Below are 11,813 nucleotides of genomic sequence, written 5' to 3' on the forward strand. Positions count from 1 at the left end.
AGTATACAGCGAGCGTTCATTAGCATTTCAAACCTCATTCTTGCTTTAAACCTTAAAACAGAAGAGGACTTGTGTTTTTTACCCTGAGGGAGCATTTACATGAGAAGCAGTAAAACCGCTTTTGCGCTGTGTGTTGTTTTCTAAACAGTGTGACAAACCGTACAAACAAAACTTAACATAAACAAAACGTAGCTGCTCAGGTGGAACCAGAGCTGGGATCTGAAATGCATCGTATCGAGTCTCGGGCCGAGCGGCCACATGAACAACGATCGGCCTGTTGTTCATATAGGGGCGGGGTATTAAGCCAAATAGGGAGTCTCTCATAACTGATGCAATTACGACCTCTGCTGGCTGATTGATGGTGCCTGCACAGAGACGAGAAAAGAGTGCTGATCAGGGTGTGTCTCTCTGTACACAGTGCTGATCCACATTGCACTCGTCAAAGTGTAGGTGATAAGATGCACACGGCTGCTGCCCATGTGTCGGAGGGGGCGTGGGTTAGCTTCGGGCTCCTCAATCAGAGCGGGGATCGGCATTGGTGGAGAGGAAGCGTGACGCAATCGGGCAATCGGACGCTCTAAAGTCAAAATATTTAAAAAACAAACAAACGAAGCTTAGCGTGACTTACTGTAGTAAAACGGCGAGTGAGGAATGTGATTAGTGGAGGAACTTATGAGCAGTAATAATGAAGAGAAGTTTAGTGCTCCTGTCTCCTTCTTTTACTACATTAAACCACGTTAAGCTTTATTCTCAACCAGAAGCGTTTTAGACTCTGGGAGAAGCTGATTCTGATTCTCACCATTTCTCAGAAGCTGGAGCTGTAACACAAGTTTAAAAGTGAAACAGGGAGGAGAATCCAGATAAACACAGAAACATGTGGAGCTGTAACCCTGGATCTGATGGAGATTCGTGTCGTGTCACTGTTGTGCCGAGCGCTGAACAAAGCAGCAGTTTGTGCCAGGACTCACAGTGAACGTCTCTCGTGAATGCGCCTAATAGTTGGCATGCACGCGTGTTTACAATCACTAACAGTCAGTAAAACATCCAGCATACGCAGCACTGACTTTCACTTTCAGTCTACATGTTTACTCTTACTCAAGTTTCAACTGAAATAAAAATAAAAGTGAAATTAATGCAGCTCCACACACTAAGCTTCCAACTAGGATTTATCTTTATCCGTTAATCACGAACGTCTGTAATGTTCACGTGTCAGACCAGTGGTTTAGATTACTGCTTGTGTTGGGTTGAGATTTCGTGGTTTTATTTATACTGTTAGCAAAAAATCTCACCCCCACCGCCCCGTGCGTCAGCGCTTTATTTAAACCTAAACACAGCCGAACGCTACAGCTAGTCTTTATGGACAATGTTCTGCAGCCACTGAATGGTTTATAGATTGAAGCTTGAACCACACCCAGAATTTGAATTTTGAAAGCATACCAAGCATGTTGGAGTGAAGCGGCCGTGTTCGTTCATGCACCTCAGCACAGGATTATAAACCAAACCTGAAGCGCTGGATGCGCTCGGGGTGCAATTACACCCGGCGAGTCTCAGACGCTTGTGCAACACCACGCCTGGAGCGATGGCATGCTTTAATTATTTTTAAAAGTCGGTGACACCCGATACACCAGAATAAAACCACCAATCAAACTGATACAGCCATAAAAACTGAGCTAAACTATCAAACCCATACATCCACAGCATCCCAAAATCTGTATAAATATCTAGAGCTGCCACTAACAACTATTTTTCTATTGATTAATCTATAGACTTATCGATTATTCGATTCATCTAACGATTAATTTTCCTCCAAAAATTTAATTCAGGATCTGATTGAATCTTCTTTTACTGTAACACTAAACTGTAGGTGATAATAATGTAACCCAGAACTAAATGTAAACAGGGTTTATGTTCATATGATCACATTCTCAGGTGCTCCATATTAAACAGAGTGCAGCTCGTGTTCATGCTGTTCTGTACACACAGCAACGTGCTTCACCTTATAGCAGAGATAAAATAGTTAGATGTAGCCGCGTCTCATTAAGTCCAGCGTACGGTAACGACAGAACGATCCCCGATCCTAACCTCCACATTCACTCAACACTTACTGCACATTCTAAACCATGTAAACACGGTGCTGAGTGTTACGCTGTTACCGGCGCATTCACACGAGAAGCTTTTTGTGCTTCGAGCCCGACGCAGTAAAGTGCGCGGCGGTCTGACTGAACTCGCTAAGAAATGCGCTATTCCAAGATCTCCAGGATTAAGAAGCGTAATGAAACGATATAGACGTGCAGCACGGCGCCGGTGCTGCTGTGGTACCATCAAAGCTTTACACAGTGAACAAACCAGCTTTTAGTTCTGTACCAGGTTTAAGTAGCACCAAACTTTGGATGATTTGGGTCGTGGAGAACTTTGATCTTTTATTTGAAAGCTCTACGATCGTCCTCTGACGGCTGCAGACGGTGTTTTTTAAGACGGAGCTTACATTTCCTTCTAAACTGGAGTGGATTTATTAATATAAAACTAAACTCTACATGAATAGATAGTTCAGTGTAGTTTAGAACACTGGACCGTATAAATACAGAGCAGAACTGGACGCTCGTTCATTTAGTCAACACCACTAACCACTGATTTCTCTCAATAATAGGGATTAGAGATGCATGAGTACCGATACTGGTGTCGGGTATTTGCCCTATACCGCGCTTACATTAACTCGTACTCGTACTCGCAAACGAGGCTCCGATGCTAAACATCCGATACCGTGTACCTAGTGCACGTTGCTGCGTTATACCCGGTTCACACTACACGATTTCTGCCCTGATTTTCGCTCGGCGACCGGATCGAGTTTTCTAGCACGTCAGATATCTGATCTCAGATGTGCGACTGGGAATGAGTGACATGTCGAACAGCCAATGAGAACGCAGGATCCGGTGTGAGGGGAAACGCAGGAGAGGAGTGTAAACAGGTGGGACAGGGGGATAATCTAGTTTATATCAGAATACATCAGCACACACACTCACGTTTTACAGTATTTCTGACCTGATCGTTCTCTACAGAACATAACAACAAAACACCAACACTGCAAAAATATTTATTACCCTCCAACTCACTACAGAACGATCCGTGCTGCTCGTGTTGCCAGATCCACTCAGATTCATTAATTTTTCCTCCTTGATTTCATCACGTCAGCGCACAAACACTTTGATCTCTCGCTACTTGTTGACGTGCATTTTTGGACGTGGTATCATTAAACCCCTCGTCACTTCTCACGTGTGTTTTTGTAAAAAAAAAAAAAAAAAAACGGTATTCTAAATAGGTATCGGTATCGGCAAGTACAAAAATACATGTACTCGTACTCGGTTGGGAAAAAATGGTATTGATGCATCCCTAATAGGGATGTAACGATGCACCACAAGACAGTTACAAATCGGTGTACATGTGCCACGATTCGAATCTGTTATTATTTAAGCTAAATCATTATTCGCTGTAAACAGCAGAGGGCGCTGGCGCTATATTTTTTGTTTTTACACAAAAAGTAAAACCAGCATTATTTAGCATAGTTTGTACCGACCTCAGAAATAAAAGGACATTCATTATTTAGATAAAAGATTTAATTTTATTTTTTAAAGAGAAATAATAAAAGGAAACTTTTTATCATGTCTTCAATTTCATTTTGTTTAAAACAATCAGAAAAAAATCGTATCGTGACTCATATTACATCGTGGGTAGAGTGTATCGTTACATCCCTACTCAATAATAACCAGCACACAGAAATCCAACCACATCACCACCACTGTTAGAAATACTGTAAATATTTTGGACACCCACACTGGTGGAGGACTGCTGCAGGGCAACACAACACCGCCCCCCCCCCCCCCCCCCAACACACACACACACACACAAACACACACACAAACACACAGAGTATAATAAACACTAGTACAAACAGAGGACAGTATTCCAGTATCTCCACTAACATCGTCGATTTCAATCCAAACATGTTCCAGTGGTTCAATAACACAGTTAAACCAGCACCCAGTTAAACCAGAAACACCAGTGTGTGTCAAACCAAGAACCAGAGACGATCACTGACTCACCTATTCATATTACAAGAATTCAGTTAAAATTAGCTTCAAACCAGTTCAGCAAACTCTCACGGCTAAAAGGTTTTACCAACAATAAGCACCAAAACTAAAATCCTACTGGGGTGCAGAGTGACCTGTAAATAACCCTGTAAATAACCCTGTAAATAACCCTGTAAATAACCCTGTAAATAACCCTGTAAATAACCCTGTAAGTGATGGTCATTAGTTAAGGGTTAGCCAAAACCATATAGAATCCCATCAAATGAATAAAACAGTAAAAGTAATAAAGTAAAACCACTTTGGACCGAACCAGGTCAACACAAAGTTAAATGAAGCAGTTAAACTAAATCTGCTCATCACAGCGACGCTGCCGGTGTTTTAGAGACGATACAAATCATTCATTCTACATTTAAACTAAAGCACGATGCAAAACATCCACATCCACACAGCTTCAGTTTGTGACGTTAGTGCACAAGAGTTCAGTTGTGATTTAAATAATATAAATATACATTAATGTGTACAGGTTCTAACTGCAGAGAGCTCAGGTGTGTTTAGGGTGAGAATCACTGGGAGATCTGTAGATTTACTCCCAATTTAAAACATCATCATCAGCTGTCAGAAATGAAATGATATAACCAACAGCATCAATCATACATGGACTGATGGTCAGTTACTGGTTAATCATTAACGTCCCCATTTACAACCATAACAATTTTAACCAATTGTTGAAAATCCAAAGAATCCACACAATGCTATCTACACTAATCTCAGATAATAATCATAATAATAATAATATATAAGAACTATAGTGGATTGCTTGTAAGGTTTATAATAAACAGAAAATAAAACTTTAATGTACAGCATAAATTATAAGTCTAAATTCCTACAAATGTGTTTTTAATTATTTGGTTACATAAATTGTACTTTTTTTTTTTTTTACTGCCAAATATAAAATCCATAAATCTAGAAATCGTTTCATAAATATGCTAAAAGTGAAGCTATAGGAATGAAACCTTGTGATGGCTGTTCTAGATTTGATTTGAATAAGTTTCAATAAAACTAATTTGTACACGTTATAATGTGATGATTGACCAGCTACCTAACATACATAATGTACTGAGGATTTCTTTTCCATCGCTGAGCCTTCACTAAAGCATCTACAGCAGCCCGGAGCTCCAGCTCTCTGGTCAGGCACTGACTGTTGTGCAGGATGAAAGCAGGTGGAATGTCCATGCTCACCTGAGGGAGTAGGTGTAGTCCGTCTTGTCCTCAGCATGCTGTTGGGCGGTCTGTGTGTGGACCTTAGAATGGACCATGGTTCACCTTCAGCTCGGACTGTAACAGCAAGGCGCCCAAGTTCAGAGACGGAACAAAACCTGAGGAGCAACTGAACCCTGATGCTTCTGATCAACACCAACACTATCTAGCATGGGTTAGATCTTCTTCATGGTTCCACCAGCTTATTCTGGTGTTCTTCACTGACCGTTCCAGAACACAGACCGGTGCTGCTCTCCTGGAGGAACGCCAGCACACTCCCAGCCTGATCCTGATCCAAAGCTCCTCTTAATACCACAACAGATTAAACCCTCCAGCCAATCAGTGTGGACTAACAGTACAGCTGAGACTAAATCCAGGATCAGTGCTTTCTACACTAGTCTGATCTGCACTGAAGCTAAACGCAATAACAGTAATAAAACACAAGGTCAAGTAGAACTGAACCGGACTGTCCGGCTCTCCTGGGCCTCCACTGCAGCCTGGATTCACTCCCACAGCTCTTAAAAACACCCCGGGTTATACAACCACTGACTGTACTGCGTCATTAGTGTTGAATGAAACAGAACTCGGTGTATAAGCAGTAATAACAGGACAAACACAGACCTGAATAAAGCGAGTCAGAGAGCAGCCATGAGCGGAGGAATTACAGGATCAAACCCGGAGTACTGAGTCCGTGCCGCACTACACTGCTCCACATCAAACCCTCACCCACTCACTCGGTCAGTACCGCGCTTCAGGTGCGTGATCGTGGGCGTGAAGAGACAAAAAAAAAACAACAAACCCAGCAAGTGCGTGAAATCCTTGGCGCTCGATTCCCACCACAACGCCAATATGGCCTCTCAAGCATGGAGCGGTGGGGGCGGAGCGGGGGGGGGGGGGGGGGTGGAGCTGAGCCTCTCCTACTCTTAAATACACAGTACACAACATACACACTCCCGCTCTTCCAGCACAGATCACCCCCCTCCGCTCCTCCAGCACACAACCTCACTGCGCTCTTCCAACACTGATCACCCTCCCCATTAACACCCCGCTCCACTAACGGAATATCCAGCAAACACAAACACACACAACAACAACACACACACACCGCACACACCTACAATAATACACACACAACTACAACACACACACACCGCACACACCTACAATAATACACACACAACTACAACACACACACACCGCACACACCTACAATAATACACACACAACTACAAAAACAGCTCACATACACACCTACAATAACACACACACAACTACAAAAACAGCTCACATACACACCTACAATAACACAAATACAGGGTGTCCCTACAGTCTGAACTCACAGGCAAAATGCATATTTAACAAAAAAATAAATAATAAAAATTGCATTGATGTAATTAGAATATTAATAAATAACATCTTAACTGAGTTTTCCACTAACTGTGATGGTGTGTGTGTGTGTGTGTATTTTAGTAAACATATAGTTAGTTATAGTTAGTGATATTTCCTATGTGTCCAGACTTTAAGGACACCCTGTACAATCACACACAACTACAACACACAACACACACAATAACACGGGAAATAACGGCACAGCAGCACACAAGCAGTTTTATCACCTCTCATGTGAATGCGCCGGTGCTGAAGGGATTCCAACATCGAGCATCTCCAGCATTAAGAAGCGTCAGGAAACAATAAAGAAGTAAAACTAAAGTGCAGCTTTTATTGTATTTTTATTGATGTGTAACTGTTAGTAATTGTATTTCAGTGTGTTTATATTATATTTGTGTTATTTTCAGTGGTTAAGTGTCAAAAACAACCTCATTATTTTACATGAGACTAAAATATCTGCAGCTCCACGGGAACATGGACGCATTAACAGGTTCTCCCAAACATCCTTATGGGGGAAAATACCTCGAAACTCAACGTCTTTAAAACTCAACACCCCTCCCTAAAGCTCTCTGGACTGGACAGTGTCGACTCTGTTCCATCAGGTTCTAATCTACAGCAGAGCTGTTTTTATAGGATCATTAGGAACTTTTTCCTATATTTACATTTTTGGCATTTATCAGACGCTGACAGTGATGGAGCTTGAACCAGTGACCTTTCGATGACAAGTCCAGCACCTTCATAATAATTGTAAAATATAAAATCTGTGTAGGAATATTTTAATGCTGTGATTTAGTTTAATGTCTGCAGTCATACTATCCCTATTTATATAGAGATAAAAAAGTCATTATGTAAAATCATTTTAATCACCAACAATGCAAATCAGGACAGAGTGAAAGTACATTCTAGAACTTTACTCAGATGCTGAATTTAATTCTTTAATCCAACAGATCGGAGTTAAATATTTTAATTAAATCTACAATTAATGATAAAATAAGCTAAATGTGTTAAAGTTCTTTTTAAACAAACAAAAAAACTGCACAAATAACTAGAAAATTCTTAAAACTGCAACCACACATGATCGTACCGAGCGGAAGTAAAATTGACAATTAATTAAAAAAAATACAATAATTTACAGATAAATACAACCATCACATATCAACTTCATTTAGCATTTATTACTAAAATCTGTCTTAATGTAGACAAACACATCCGAAAGGCATAATAACAATAACAATTTATAACCTTAAAACCCTTAAACTTGTAAAAATGGTGTGATTATGATATTAATTCATGTATAAAAACTAAATTCAGTAATAAATAACTGAATAGATGCTGTGCGGAACACTGTGATGCTAACTAACTAGCCATTAGCACCTGTAGATCGTTAACAGGTTGATTAATTGATTAATTAAATGTAATAAACAAACCCAGGCGTTTTCTAAACGCTCTTTTTATACACATATATGAACTAAAATAACTCTAAATGTGAAATATAAACATTAAATCACACTAGTTTGTATTAAACTTATTAAAGTTTATTTGATGCTAGTTTATTTTCAAATGATTTTAAATGAAAACAGTAATTACCTGCACACACGCTCACCTTCACTCAGTGTCCGTTATTCTGCAGCTGTGCTTTTAAAATAAAATAAAGCTTAAACTAAAGTAGTAAATTAAAAGTGTGGGCTGTAAGTTAGGAGTTTAATTCTGATTAAATGAGCAAACACAGTAACGGTAACGGCTCCTTAACACACCTGTATTCCGCCCTGCTGACGTCAGCTGACCTGTCACGTGATCTACCTGCACTGAACCCCCTTGTACAGTCAGTGATGGTTACCGGTTATATTCTCTAACTGATTTAAATCAAACAAACAAAAAAACAAAAGATGCGCGCTGTCTGCTCTGTCTTCTTAAATTTTGTATTATCTTAAGAGTTTAACATGTAAAATTATTACTATTATTATTATTATTATTATTATTATTATTATTATTATTATTATTATTATAAATGTATTACAGAATAAAATGATCTGTTTAAAATTAATAAGCCACCACCAGCAGTTTATGATCTGTAGCTCATGCAATATAGTCACCCAGACACATGAACACACAGATGCTTCAGCATGATTAATGAGGGGCGGCTCCGGGCTCCTGACTCCGGGCTCCTGACTCCGGGCTCCTGACTCCGGGCCCCAGGCTGGATTGTTTCATTGTCTGAACTGAATATACAGCCTCCAAATTTAAGGGTCTGCCCAAAACCTAGTGACCCGCCCTGCTCCCCACTACCTACCTGATCAGCTCCTCACTAGAGAGGATTCTAATAAAACCTGAACTCACAATCAGATTATTTAGATGCTCTACTTATACAGAGATTCACCCATCACATCACCACAGTTTTAATCTAAATCTAAGAATTTAGACATGCCTTCTTCTCAGGAGCGTAGGATGATGTAAAATGCATCTACAGTGGGGAAAATAAGAATTTGATCCCCTGCTGATTTTGTAAGTTTACCCCCTTACAAAGACTTGAACAGTCTATAATTTTTAAAAAACATTAAATAAAAGTTATAAATTAATTTGTATTTAATTAAGGGAAATAAGTATTTGATCCCCTACCAACCAGCAAGAATTCTGACCCCCACAGACCGGTTATGTGCCCATGAGGCTACAAATTAGTCCTGTCCCTGTATAAAAGACTCCTGTCACAGAATCTTCCGTTCAAATCTCTCCACCACCATGGGCAAGACCAAAGAGCTATCAAAGGACGTCAGGGACAAGATTGTAGACCTGCACAAGGATGGAATGGGCTACAAGACCATCAGCAAGAAGCTTGGTGAGAAAGAGACCACTGTTGGTGCGATCATTCGAAAATGAAAGAAATACAAGATCACAGTCAATCACCCTCACTCTGGAGCTCCATGCAAGATCTCACCTGGTGGGGTAAGAATGATTCTGAGAAAGGTGAGGTCAGTCCAGAATTACACGGGAGGAGCTTGTCAATGATCTCAAGGGAGCTGGGAGCACAGTCACCAAGAAAACCATTAGTAACACACTTCGCCGTAATGGATTGAGATCCTGCAGTGCCCGCAAAGTCCCTCTGCTCAAGAAGGCTCATGTACAGGCCCGTCTGAAGTTTGCCAATGAACACCTGAATGATTCAGAGAAAGCTTGGGAGAATGTGATATGGTCAGATGAGACCAAAATTGAGCTCTTTGGCATCAACTCCACTCGCCGTGTTTGGAGGCAAAGAAATGCCCGGTGGGGACGGTGTTCTTGTGGTCATATCCAGCATTTCTCTGCTCCCAGCACCCTTGAGATCATTGACAAGCTCCTCCCGTGTAATTCTGGACTGACCTCACCTTTCTCAGAATCATTCTTACCCCACCAGGTGAGATCTTGCATGGAGCTCCAGAGTGAGGGTGATCGACTGTGATCTTGTATTTCTTCCATTTTCGAATGATCGCACCAACAGTGGTCTCTTTCTCACCAAGCTTCTTGCTGATGGTCTTGTAGCCCATTCCAGCCTTGTGCAGGTCTACAATCTTGTCCCTGACGTCCTTTGATAGCTCTTTGGTCTTGCCCATGGTGGTGGAGAGATTTGAACAGAAGAAACTGATTCTGTGACAGGTGTCTTTTATACAGGGACAGGACTAATTTGTAGCCTCATGGGCACATAACCGGTCTGTGGGGGTCAGAATTCTTGCTGGTTGGTAGGGGATCAAATACTTATTTCCTTTAATTAAATACAAATTGATTTATAACTTTTATTTAATGTTTTTTTCTGGATTTTTTTGTTGATATTCTGTCTCTCTCTGTTAAAATAAACCTTCCATAAAAATTATAGACTGTTCAAGTCTTTGTAAGGGGGTAAACTTACAAAATCAGCAGGGGATCAAATACTTATTTCCCCCACTGTATGTAGAGAGATCACTAGGTTTTCAGGCAGACCCAGTGTGAACATTAAAAATAGCCTGCAAACAACATCATATTAAACTGTTCAGAAAAAAGGGGTCCACAGTCTAACCTAGAAACATTCCAACATTTTATTTATTTATTTATTTATTTATTTATTTATTTATTTATTTATTTATTTATTTATTTATTTATTTATTTATTTATTTATTTATTTATTTATTTATTTATTACCAGTTATAACTTTTAGTTCATTTAATTCTGTGTTTGTATGATTTGTGTAAATCCTATTTATTTAAAGTTTCCTCCAGACCACCCAAGAAGGATGGGCCCTGCTGAGTCTGGTTCCTCTCAAGGTTTCTTCCTGTAGTTTTCAGGGAGTTTTTCCTTGCCACTGTCGCCTTCGGCTTGCTCAACAGGGGTTTTTGTATCTGTTGGTCCTGGATTTTGTAAAAGTTGCTTTGAGACAATGTCTATTGTAAAAAGCGCTATATAAATAAAGTTGACTTGACTTGACTAAAGACCAGTTTAAAGTAGCCAATCCACCTTCCAACGTTTTTGAAGGTTGAAGGAACACAGAGTAATAATGCAGTCTGTTATTTGGAACACTGAAATTGTGCTTTAAAGTTCATGCAAACCCACACAGACAAAGGGTGAACATGCAAACTCCATGCAGAATGGACCCTGAGTTAGGGTTAGGTTAACCCAGGCCCTTCGTGGTGTGAGGTGGCAGCTCTACCCACTGCACCACCCTCTGTAAAGCAGAGATCATTTTAGGCACTCTGGTGTGCAGTGCTGAGATCTTGAGCTCTCAAGTTCAAATCTCAGCTCTGGTACCGCTCTTGGCTGTGTGTCTGTAGGGGGCGGGACAATGGCTGAATAGGGATTCCTCATAAGTGCTGCAGTTACGCCCTCTGCTGGCTGATCGATGGAGATCTGTGTGTGACTCTCCGTATGAACCCTGGTGCAGGTGAAAAGAAGCGGTCGGTGCTGCACACGTGTAGGAGGGGGCATGTGTTAGCCATGACCCTCCTCGGTCAGGAGTGGAGGTCTGCCTCAGTAGAGGGTAATACCATCGGGGAATTAGATATGACTAGATTGTAAGGAAAATGCATAAACAGAAAATACAAAAAACAGATGATTTTAAATACAAGGTGAAACAGAAATAAA

The sequence above is a fragment of the Trichomycterus rosablanca genome, chromosome 10 (assembly GCF_030014385.1).
Source record: "Trichomycterus rosablanca isolate fTriRos1 chromosome 10, fTriRos1.hap1, whole genome shotgun sequence".
Classification (NCBI taxonomy): Eukaryota; Metazoa; Chordata; class Actinopteri; order Siluriformes; family Trichomycteridae; genus Trichomycterus; species Trichomycterus rosablanca.